Here is a 10,921-nt window from a genome sequence, read left to right as displayed (position 1 = left end):
GGTTTAAAAATCTTCCAACAGACAAAAGCCCAGGACCAGATGGCTTCACAGGCAAATTCTATCAAACATTTAGAGAAGAGCTAACACCTATCCTTCTCAAATGCTTCCAAAATATAGCAGAGGGAGGAACACTCCCAAACCCATTCTGTGAGGCCACCATCACCCTGATACCAAAATCAGACAGAGGTGTCACAAAGAAAGAAAACTACAGGCCAATATCACTGATGAACATAGATGAAAAATTCTCAACAAAATACTAGCAAACGGAATCCAACAGCACATTAAAAGGATCATGCACCATGATCAAGTGGGGTTTATCCCAGGAATGCAAGGATTCTTCAATATACGCAAATCAATCAATGTGATAAACCAAATTAACAAATTGAAGGAGAAAAACCATATGATCATCTCAGTAGATGCAGAAAAAGCTTTCAACAAAATTCAACACCCATTTATGATAAAAATCCTCCAGAAAGTAGGCATAAGGGGACTTACCTCAACGTAACAAAGGCTGTATATGGCAAACCTACAGGCAACATCATTCTCAATTGTGAAAAACTGAAACCATTTCCTCTAAGATCAGGAAGAAGACAAGGTTACCCACTCTCATCACAACTATTCAACATAGTTGTGGAAGTTTTAGCCACAGCAATCAGAGAAGGCAAAGAAATAAAAGGAATCCAAATTGGAAAAGAAGTAAAGCTGTCACTGTTTGTAGATGACATGATACTACACATAGAGAATTCTAAAGATGCTACCAGAAAACTGTTATGGCTAATCAATGAATTTGGTAAAGTAGCAGGATACAAAATTAATGCACAGAAATCTCTTGCATTCCTATACACTAATGATGAAACATCTGAAAGAGAAATTACGGAAACACTCCCATTTACCACTACTATACTACAAAGCTACAGTAATCAAGACAGCATGGTACTGGCACAAAAACAGAAATATAGATCAATGGAACAGGATAGAAAGCCCAGTGATAAACCCACGCATATATGGTCACCTTATTTTTGATAAAGGAGGCAAGAGTATACAATGTAGAAAAGACAGTCTCTTCAATAAGTGGTGCTGGGAAAACTGGACAGCTGCATGTAAAAGCTTGAAAGTAGAACACTCCCTAACACCATACACAAATGCACAGCAAACGAAAACATAAACAAGACGAAAAGACAACCCTCAGAATGGGAGAAAATATTTGCAAATGAAGCAACCGACAAGGGCTTAATCTCTAAAATATACAAGCAGCTCATGCAGCTCCATACCAAAAACACAAACAACCCAATCCAAAAATGGGCAGAAGACCTAAATAGACATTTCTCCAAAGAAGATATACAGATAGCCAACAAACACATGAAAGAATGCTCAACATCACTAATCATTAGAGAAATGCACATCACAACTACAATGAGGTAACACCTCGTACCAGTCAGAATGACCATCATCCAAAAATCTACAAACAATAAATGCTGGAGAGGGTGTGGAGACAAGGGAACCCTCTTGCACTGTTGCTGGGAATGTAAATTGATACAGCCACTGTGTTGAACAGTATGGAGGTTCTTTAACAAACTAAAAATAGAACTACCATATGATCCATCAATCCATCTACTGGGCATATGCCCTTAGAAAACCGTAATTCAAAAAGAGTCACGTACCACAAAGTTCATTGCAGCTCTGTTTACAATAGCCAGGACATGGAAGCAACCTAAGTGTCCATCGATAGACGAATGGATAAAGAAGAGGTGGCACATATATACAATGGAATATTACTCAGCCATAAAAAGAAACGAAACTGTTATTTGTAGTGAGGTGGATGGACCTAGAGTCTGTCATACAGAGTGAGGTAAGTCAGTAAAAGAAAAACAAATACCATGTGCTAACACATATATATGGAATCTAAAAAAAAAAAAAAGGTTATGAAGAACCTAGGGGCTGGACAGGAATAAAGATGCAGACATAGAGAATGGACTTGAGGACATGGGGAGGGGGAAGGGTAACCTGGGATGAAGTGAGAGTTGCGTGGACATATATATACTACCAAATGTAAAATAGAAGCTTGTGGGAAGCAGCCACATAGCACAGGGAGATCAGCACAGTGCTTTGTGACCACCTAGAGGGGTGGGATAGGGAGGGTGGGAGGGAGATGCAAGAGGGAAGAGATGTGGGGATATATGTATATGTATAGCTGATTCACTGTTATAAAGCAGAAACTAACACCCCATTGTAAAGCAATTATTCTCCAATAAAGGTGTTAAAAAAAAAAGAAAAATGGCCAAATTTGGTACAAGTGAATTTATCATGGACTGATGAATAAATGACTAAAAGATTGACCTCGAAGAATCCCAAGATCTGGTCAGTGTAGATTTATAGTGATTATGTTGCACCTCAAGAGGTATTTCGATGTATTGGTATAACTAGCTGGCAATTCACCATTTAGAGACATTCAGCCTTGGAGGGGACTTCTCCTAATTCAGAGTGCCTCACATGGTTCCAAGGAGGCGGACACCATCAATCGACAATCCCGATTCAGCCAAGGAAAGCACTTTGACACAAGAGAGATTGTGCGAGTGTTTATACCAGGCATAGTAAACTCATTTTCAGCTGACTCAAAGCATAAAGCAAAAGCATTTGGAGGGGCAACAGAATATATAATCAGCCACAATTTAGGGAAAAAGAAGAGAAATGACCAAGGGAGAACAGGAAAAAAACTTCAGTAGGGAAATTACCTCAAACTTCGATCTTCAAATTAATTGTATTTCAATAAGTTGCAAGTTAGAACATATTTGTGTTAAAAAGAATAAAAGAACTAGATAGAAGAAAACGAAAATGCAGTTAAAAACTGAGAGAATAGGAGACCTGTCATATCTTTTTATTCTGGAGTGAGTTGATGGACTCTTTAGCCAGACTGAGGAGAGCAAAGGGGCTTATCACTAGTATTCCCTCCTATCCTAACTTTGAATCCAGAAAGCACAACTGAAGAGCTTTTTTTCTGCCCCAACTCAGTGCTCTGTTTTCTCATCTTATCAGACTTGAGTTCTGCTCTAATTTACTTTGGATGTTGGCTGAACTGAGGATGCAATAAAAAACAAAAACAAATATCTCACAGAAAGAAAACCAGTGGTTGCCAGGCACTAGGGGAGAGTGACATATGGGGAGCGACTGTTTAACGGTAGGGCCTCTTTTTGCGGTGATGAAAATGTTTTGAAACTAGATAGTGGTGATGGTTGCAAAGCATTTGAATGTACTAAGTGCCATACATTTTACACTTTTTAATGGTTAAAACAGTGTATTTTATGTTAGTGAGTTTTACAGTAAAAAAAAAAAAAATTAAGGGCTCAAATGCAGTGCACGGCGGGGAATGATATGGGGAAGAATGGGGAGGTGCTGGCATCATGGAAGCCAAAGGGAGATAGAGAGTGAGGAGCTCCAGGGACTGAGTGAGAGTCAGTGGGACTTCTGGCTCAGAAGTGAGTCCTGATTTTCTTTGGTGAACCCAGTTTTAGTTCTTTCTTAGCACTACTTCAGCATCTAATTCAGTTTACCCAAGATTCATACAGAAGTCATAAGTGGGCTAACAGTCTAATGTAGGTTGTAGATTTTTTTCCCTAGTATCTTTTGTTTTATTTTATCATTTAATTTAATTTATTTTCTTTTGTATAAATGTCTTTAGATGGGGTAAGCTTTCTCCAATTTTGTATGTTCCCCATGGATCCCTACTATTTTAAATTATTCCAGTTTCATTTATTTATGATAACATACCTGGTCCATGAAAGCATTTGTGTTTGCACCCCTGATATTTAAGGAACTTACACATATAAAGCACAATGCTAGAAATATTGATAATTACTCCAAATGGGCTTTTGCTTCACGGAGTCTTCTTAAAATGAAGACACATGTAAATAGTTTATTACAACGTAGGCAAGATAGTCATTTTACTCATTAGTATAGCGGTGAGTATCCCCGCCTGTCACAGCATTGGCAGGATAAATGCCCAAATGGTAATAAAAATTAAGTGCATTGGGAACAAAGACAAATGTAAAGAACATGTAATATCTGATTCCCTTCCACTTTGGCTCATTGCATTGAGATTTTATTGCAGTGAATGCAGTTAAAGACAAATGGTATTTGTTAAGAAGCTGGAAAGAAATACCATCAAATCTGTAATTAATAGTCATCAGGGCATAACTTTATTGTAGCACACTTATAGCTCGGGAAGGAGGAGTTGTATTTACATCGTTAATGAAAACAACTTTGGCATATATATATATATGGAAAATATATACACTTGGATTCTTAGCAATTTAACAGCAATGCTCTCAGGAAATAAAGCTACTATGTATTGACTCCTCCTGGGTGTTTTATATATGTCATTACTGAGCCTCATAACAACCCTGCACGTTAGTGTATGAGAATCTTGACATTAGTGAGGAGACGTTCTAAATATGTCCGAAGCCCTCAATTTCAAAATGTGGACATGGACCTTGGCTTTCCTGAATCACAGTTTTTTCAAGAATCAATGTCATTTGTGGATAGTCTCATGTTTCATTAAAAAATTTTTTTCCAACTATTAGAATCTTAGTTTTATCTCTGCTTTGCTAGCTATTTTAACAAACAAACAAACAAAAAACCCACAAAATCACCTTAGAGAAAGACTCCACAAAAAAATGAGTGGAGAACAGGAGCTGGCTAAGCTGGGCAGTCAGCTAAGATCACTCACTGTGTAAGGATTTGTTCCAACACATCAGCCTCCTAGAACTGCCCAGAGTGTGCTTGTTCTTCATATATTCATATTCTGCTGGAATGAACATAAATTTGCACAGCTTTATGGAAAAGTTTTATTATTATTATTATTATTATATATCCAAAGTTGTTTAAATGTTTGAGTCTTTGGACTCAGTAATTTATCCTAAGGAAAATAATAAGATATCCATAAAGATTTATGTGAATGTTGATAATAGTTGGTTATAACAGTGAAAACTTACAGGGTGACAGTTATCAGTTTATTGTCTCTGAGCTCCAAACTCACCCTTCTTTGTCTTCCTTTGTGTTACTCTAGCTAAGTCCTATAAACATTTCTTTTGCCAGCTGCCGGGATATTCATTTCATCAGTAGAGGGCACTGGGTGCAGTAGTTGCAAGAAAACACTTCTCTTCCAGGTTCCAGCCCTCCATATACATTCTGAGTCCCACAGCCATAAGCAGGAGCTTGAGTTGCACCCTCAGGCCATCTCTCCCTATCTGCAGCCACTTGAGAGCAGCTTCAGCTGTCTGCACCCACAAGCAATGCTGGCCACTTCAACAGACACACTCTGGCCCGCCTGCACCAACCAGCAAAGGCAGGTCACTCCTGCAGACCAGCTCTCGCCTACCAGCTCCCGCCTATCCACACCCAGCAGCAGTGATGAGCTGTTTTTACAGATCAGTGCCTGCCTGTGCCCTCAGCCAAGTTTTTTTTTTTTTTGCCACTGCAGGCTGCCTGTGGTAGCAACTCTCTCTTTGAAGAGGTTTGAATCTCAGCCTTGGGGCCCAGAGGGCTTCTCCTAGTCCTTTATTGTCCCTATTCCTCAAGCTAGAGGTAGTACCTGCTTTTTTTTTTTTAATTGGAGCATAGTTGATTAACAATGTCATGTTAGTTTCAGGTGTACAGCAAAGTGATTCAGTTATACATATACATTTATCTATTCTTTTTCAAATTCTTTTCCCATTTAGGTTATTACAAGATATTAAGAGCGTTCCCTGTGCTATACAGTAAGCCCTGTTGGTAATCTGTTTTAAATATAGCAGTGTGTACTTGTCAATTCCAAACTCCCAATCTATCCCTCCCTTCAACCCTTCGCCCCTGGTAACCCTAAGTTGTTCTCTAAGTCTGTGAGTCTGTTTCTGTTTTATAAATAAGTTCATTTGTATCTCTTTTTTAGATTCTGCATATAAGTGATATCATATGATATTTATTTTTCTCTGTCTGACTTACTTCACTCAGTATGATAATCTCCAGGTCTATTCATGTTGCTGCAAATGGAACTATTTCATTCTTTTTAATGGCTGAGTGCTATTCCTTTGTATATATGTACCACATCTTCTTTATCCATTCATCTGTCGATGGACACTTAGGTTGCTTCCATGTCTTGGCTATTGTAAACAGTGCTGCGATGAACATTGGGGTGCATGTATCCTTTTGAACCATGTTTTTTTCTGGCTATATGCCCAGGAGCGAGATTGCTGGATCATATGGTCACTCTATTTTTAGTTGCTTAAGGAGCCTCCATACTGTTCTCCATAGTGACTGTACCAATTTACATTCCCACCAACAGTGTAGGAGGGTTCCTGTTTCTTCACACCCTCTCCAGCATTTTTGTTTGTAGATTTTTTAAATGATGGCCATTCTGAATGGTATGAGATGATATCTCATTAGAGTTTTGATTTGCATTTCTCTAATAATTACCAATGTTGAACATCTTTTCATGTGCCTCTTGGCCATCTGTATGTCTTCTCTGGAGAAATGTCTATTTAGGTCTTCTGCCCATTTTTTGTTTTTTTGCGGTACACGGGCCTCTCACTGTTGTGGCCTCTCCCGTTGCGGAGCACAGGCTCTGGACGCGCAGGCTCAGCAGCCATGGCTCACGGGCCCGGCCGCTCTGCGGCATGTGGGATCCTCTTGGACCGGGGCAGGAACCCGTGTCCCCTGCATCGGCAGGCAGACTCCCAACCACTGCGCCACCAGGGAAGCCCCTGCCCATTTTTTGATTGGGTTGTTTTTTGTTTTTTGTTTTTTTATTGAGCTGTATGAGCTGTTTGTAAATTTTGAAGACTAATCCCTTGTAGGTCACGATGTTTGCAAATATTTTCTCCCATTCTGTGGGTTGTCTTTTTGGTTTGTTTATGGTTTCCTTTGCTCTGCAAAAGCTTTTGAGTTTAATTAGGTCCCATTTCTTTATTTTTGTTTTTATTTTGTTTATTTTATTATTTTTCTTTATTTTGTTCCTGGTAGGCTTTGATTGAAGGGCACTGACAGCTCCCAATATTATTCCATTTTATGGATGTATCCATAAAATGTATCCAAAGTGGGCTTTAATAGGTCCAAGTATCACAAATTAAAAGAGCAGGTAATTTAAAGTTAGAGCCCCCTTAGAGCCCACTCTTACCTCTTTTAGTAGTTATTTTTTTGGGTATTAATTTTTCCCTGTTCAAATAACTAGTGGTTTCTGTCTCCCAACTGGACTTTGACTGATACAGAAGTTAAAAGCTCAACAATAAAGGATTAGTTAAATAAATGAGGATACATCCATATAATGGAATAGTATTGGGAGCTGTCAGTGCCCTTCAGTCAAAGCCCACCAGGAACACACTTGTAGCTAAACAAGTTGGATTTGTTACTTTGTAGAAAGGGAGAATGCACATCAAGGGAAAATCACAGGATGTTTCAGTAGGAATGTGTTAGAAAGAACCCATTATAGGATTTGGGGTTTGGTTGGGTGATTTGGGGGAAGGTTTAAGAAAGAAATTTGGTCTAGATTGTGTGTTGTCAGAATGTGGGGGTAATTTCTATGGTTGGACATTTTGCAGTTGCCATAGTGATGTGTTTTTGTCTGTCCTTACACAAAGTTATGAAGAGGCCTTTCTTTATTTCATCCTGTCATGATCTCAGAGTAACCTTGTCTAAGGTTGGTATTCTGTGAGATTGTTTATGTCCAATAGGAGACTAACATGGCCTTGCTCTGAATGTTAGATTGGTTCTGAACATGAGTTCTTTTTCAGAGCTTTCAGCTATCATGTAAGAAGTCTGCCTACCCTGGGGCCACCACATGGAGTGACCACATACTTACATATAGAGAGAGATGGCCCAGAGTTCAAGTCTCCAGCTATTGAAAGCTTCCATCCTGGGTAACAGACAATTGAATGAAGAAGACTTTGAGATGCTGTCAGCCCCAACCATTGTCTGACCACAACTATGTGAGGGACCTGTATGCAGTCAGAACTACCAGCTGAGCCAAGCTGACCTCCAGACATGTGAGTAAAATAAATAATAACCATTGATTTGAGTTACTATGTAGGGGTGGTTTGTTTTACAGTAATGTCTGATAGGCAGTTAGCTCTATAGTTCTGGAAGTCAGGAGAGAGATCAGACATGGTGGTACAGATCAGGAAGTCCTTTAGCAAGGAGAAAGCACTTGAAGTCATAGATGAAGTCATCAGGGAGATAATGTACATTGAGAAGAAAAAAAAGAACCCACAGTGGCACCTTTAGCAATAACACTGAAGCGATCAAGACAAAAGAAGAATTTGCAAGGAGACTGAGAAGGAGTTATCAGATGACATCCAAGAGAGATGAATGTTAAGGAAGTCAAGAATGAGAGTATGAAGAAAGAGGGCATTTTCCACAGAGTCAAATGCTGTGGTGGGGGATCAAGTAAGACAAAGACTGAAAAGTGTTCTTTGGATTGAGCAACAGTGAGTTTACCTTGTTGGCAAAAGTAGTTTCAGGGAAACTAGGGGCTAGGCAGTGATGGGGGCAGAAGCCAGATTGCAGAGATGAGGAGAGAGAAGATGAGAAGGACACCAAATCCCATGCTGTTTTACTGCATCATGCTGACTTTCTGCATACTATTCGTCTGTATATAATTTTTTCTACAATTCAGTAACCCATAAAACAATCACATCATGTCATGAACCTTACAATTCCACAAAAGCATGGGTATATCATGTCCTGGTATATATTTAGTGTCATACTTTAACCTGCAGTTTCCAGTTATAAATGCATTACTCTGTGTGTTTGTCTGTCATTATAATCACTTTAAATCTCGCATTGTTTATTTCTCTTGAAAGTAAAATAGCTCATCATTTAAAATAGTACTCAGTGTTCAGAGTTCATTGGTGCCTTGTAATTACTTCAGAAAAACAATCTCAGTTTACAAGTTATAAACTCCTGAAGCATCTCTGCAGGAGGAATAGCTTACTTTCACCAGAAAAGTCTAGGGAAAATTATTCTAGTCATAGCCTGCTAATTCATTGGCCTGATTGTCAGAGCTCCCATAACAGCTCCCATTCACTCTCTTGGGAGGCTGGTGTGGGGCTCTGCTTATCCAAGGGGGAGGTCAAGGCCTCCTTGGCAACAGGGAATGAGTTGCCAGGGGGTTGTGGAAAGAAATTCTTTTCAGTTCAACCTGTAAGTAGATCTGGACATAATGGCCTCATCTGGCTCCTCTAAGTCTGTCTTTCCCCCTTCTTTTCAGGGCAAATCTTATCCCTAACTCTTTCATTATTTGCCTGTGGTTTCCTTGCCAAAGATGCGTGTAGGTAAGCACTATGATGAGGATGGGAGTTAAGGCTTTTTGAATGAAGAGTTTACGTTTCAAAGGACTTGAAATTTATATTTCAAATGTCACTTCCCAATGAGCCTTTACACATAAACAAAACACGATTAACAGACTTGGAAGGTGAGGAATAGCATGCATGTTTGACTCCTGTTGCATTCCTGGGCTATACTGGCTGTAACATTTTTTTATAGATTCTATAGTTACCTTGTAAATATCACCATCGAGTATATTATATTTAAAAACATTCTTTTGTTAGGTGTAAAAGTTTAAAAGGTGCTATTATTTTTAAAAATCTGGTTTTGGCATTTTTTCATATTTTAGGATATTAGAAGCCTCTAAAATGGAAATGTTGTGGGTATTTCTCAGCATTTGAGAAGCCCTGCCTGGGGCAATAACTTTGACCCTGTGTGGAAAGGTGTGGAGGATAATTCTGTGAGTGCTCAGAGGGGTTTGAAAAGTTAGAAACGAACACTTGTGCATTGAGCACGTTTTGTTGTGCTTAGCACCATACTAGGGGCTACACATTCTACATTTAATCATGGAGAATTGCCTGGAATGAGGCCTGAGAACACAAAGTCCTGGAGGAGATGATTTGAGCTGTCAGCAGAAGGGAAACTGCAGTATGTGGGACTTAAAAACAGCTTGCATGGGGTATGGGATAAGGGTAGAGGGAAAAAAATCTTGGCAGATTTATTCTGCACAAATACTTGTGTCATCCTCATTTGTGTAGACTTTGTGACTTTTTCCCTGGGTTCATCTGGTTGGCAGATGGATGTAAATGCCTTTTAGCCTCAAAGAAGGCACACAGAAGGCACGTACGAATCTTGGCTGTGCGATAAACAGAAGCTGAGCTTCAGAGAATTTCTGGTATGTGTGCGTGTTTGTGTGCACGCGAGCATGTGTGCACGCGTTGGGGCTGAACGTACCACTGGTTTAAATCTGATTTTCAACTGGGAAGATTTCACGTACTTCTTTAGTGTGGCCCAAGTGAATATAATTTTGGCAATGAAAAGTAGAGCATGTTCCAAAAGTTCTTTTCTTTTGCCATCAGGGATAGCAGTACTTTTATTTATAGTAATTTCAGGTCCCCAGATACCTTCAGCAGTATTAATGGAGCAAACAACAAAAAAAATTAAGCAGCAGATGATTAGATCATGTGTTATTTTACAGAGTACTTTATTCTCTTGTCTTTAGAAAATACAGGCCTTCTTTTCTCAACTGTGGTAATAGCTAATTTTTTTTTAAACATCTTTATTGGAGTATCATTGCTTTACAATGGTGTGTTAGTTTCTGCTTTATAACAAAGTGGATCAGCTATACATATACATATATCTCCATATCTCCTCCGTCTTGCATCTCCGTCCCACCCTCCCTATCCCACCCCTCTAGGTGGTCACAAAGCACGGAGCTGATCTCCCTCTGCTATGTGGCTGCTTCCCACTAGCTATCTATTTTACATTTGGTAGTGTATATATGTCCATGCCACTCTCTCACTTCGTCCCAGCTTACCCTTCCCCCTCCCGATGTCCTCAAGTCCATTATCTATGTCTGCGTCTTTATTCCTGTCCTGCCCCTAGGTTCTTCAGAACCATTTTTTTTTTT

General features: G+C 39.4%; 2 long non-coding RNA genes across 2 annotated transcripts in view; both read left to right on the top strand.

Annotated features, from left to right (window-relative positions):
- Nucleotides 1-9,299, top strand: part of LOC102995402 (uncharacterized) — a 216,756-nt gene extending 207,457 nt beyond the window's left edge. The window contains exons 4-5 of the long non-coding RNA XR_003681247.2: nt 7,761-8,012; nt 9,236-9,299. This is a non-coding gene — a long non-coding RNA (uncharacterized lncRNA). The remainder of the gene's footprint in view (nt 1-7,760; nt 8,013-9,235) is intronic.
- Nucleotides 9,300-10,097: 798 nt separating this feature from the next.
- Nucleotides 10,098-10,921, top strand: part of LOC114486875 (uncharacterized) — a 10,951-nt gene continuing 10,127 nt past the window's right edge. The window contains exon 1 of the long non-coding RNA XR_003681248.2: nt 10,098-10,186. This is a non-coding gene — a long non-coding RNA (uncharacterized lncRNA). The remainder of the gene's footprint in view (nt 10,187-10,921) is intronic.

This window comes from Physeter macrocephalus, chromosome 9, assembly GCF_002837175.3.
Source record: "Physeter macrocephalus isolate SW-GA chromosome 9, ASM283717v5, whole genome shotgun sequence".
In the NCBI taxonomy this organism is placed as follows: domain Eukaryota; kingdom Metazoa; phylum Chordata; class Mammalia; order Artiodactyla; family Physeteridae; genus Physeter; species Physeter macrocephalus.
Note: the sequence above shows the minus strand (reverse complement) of the source record. Positions and strands in the feature narration are given on the sequence as shown.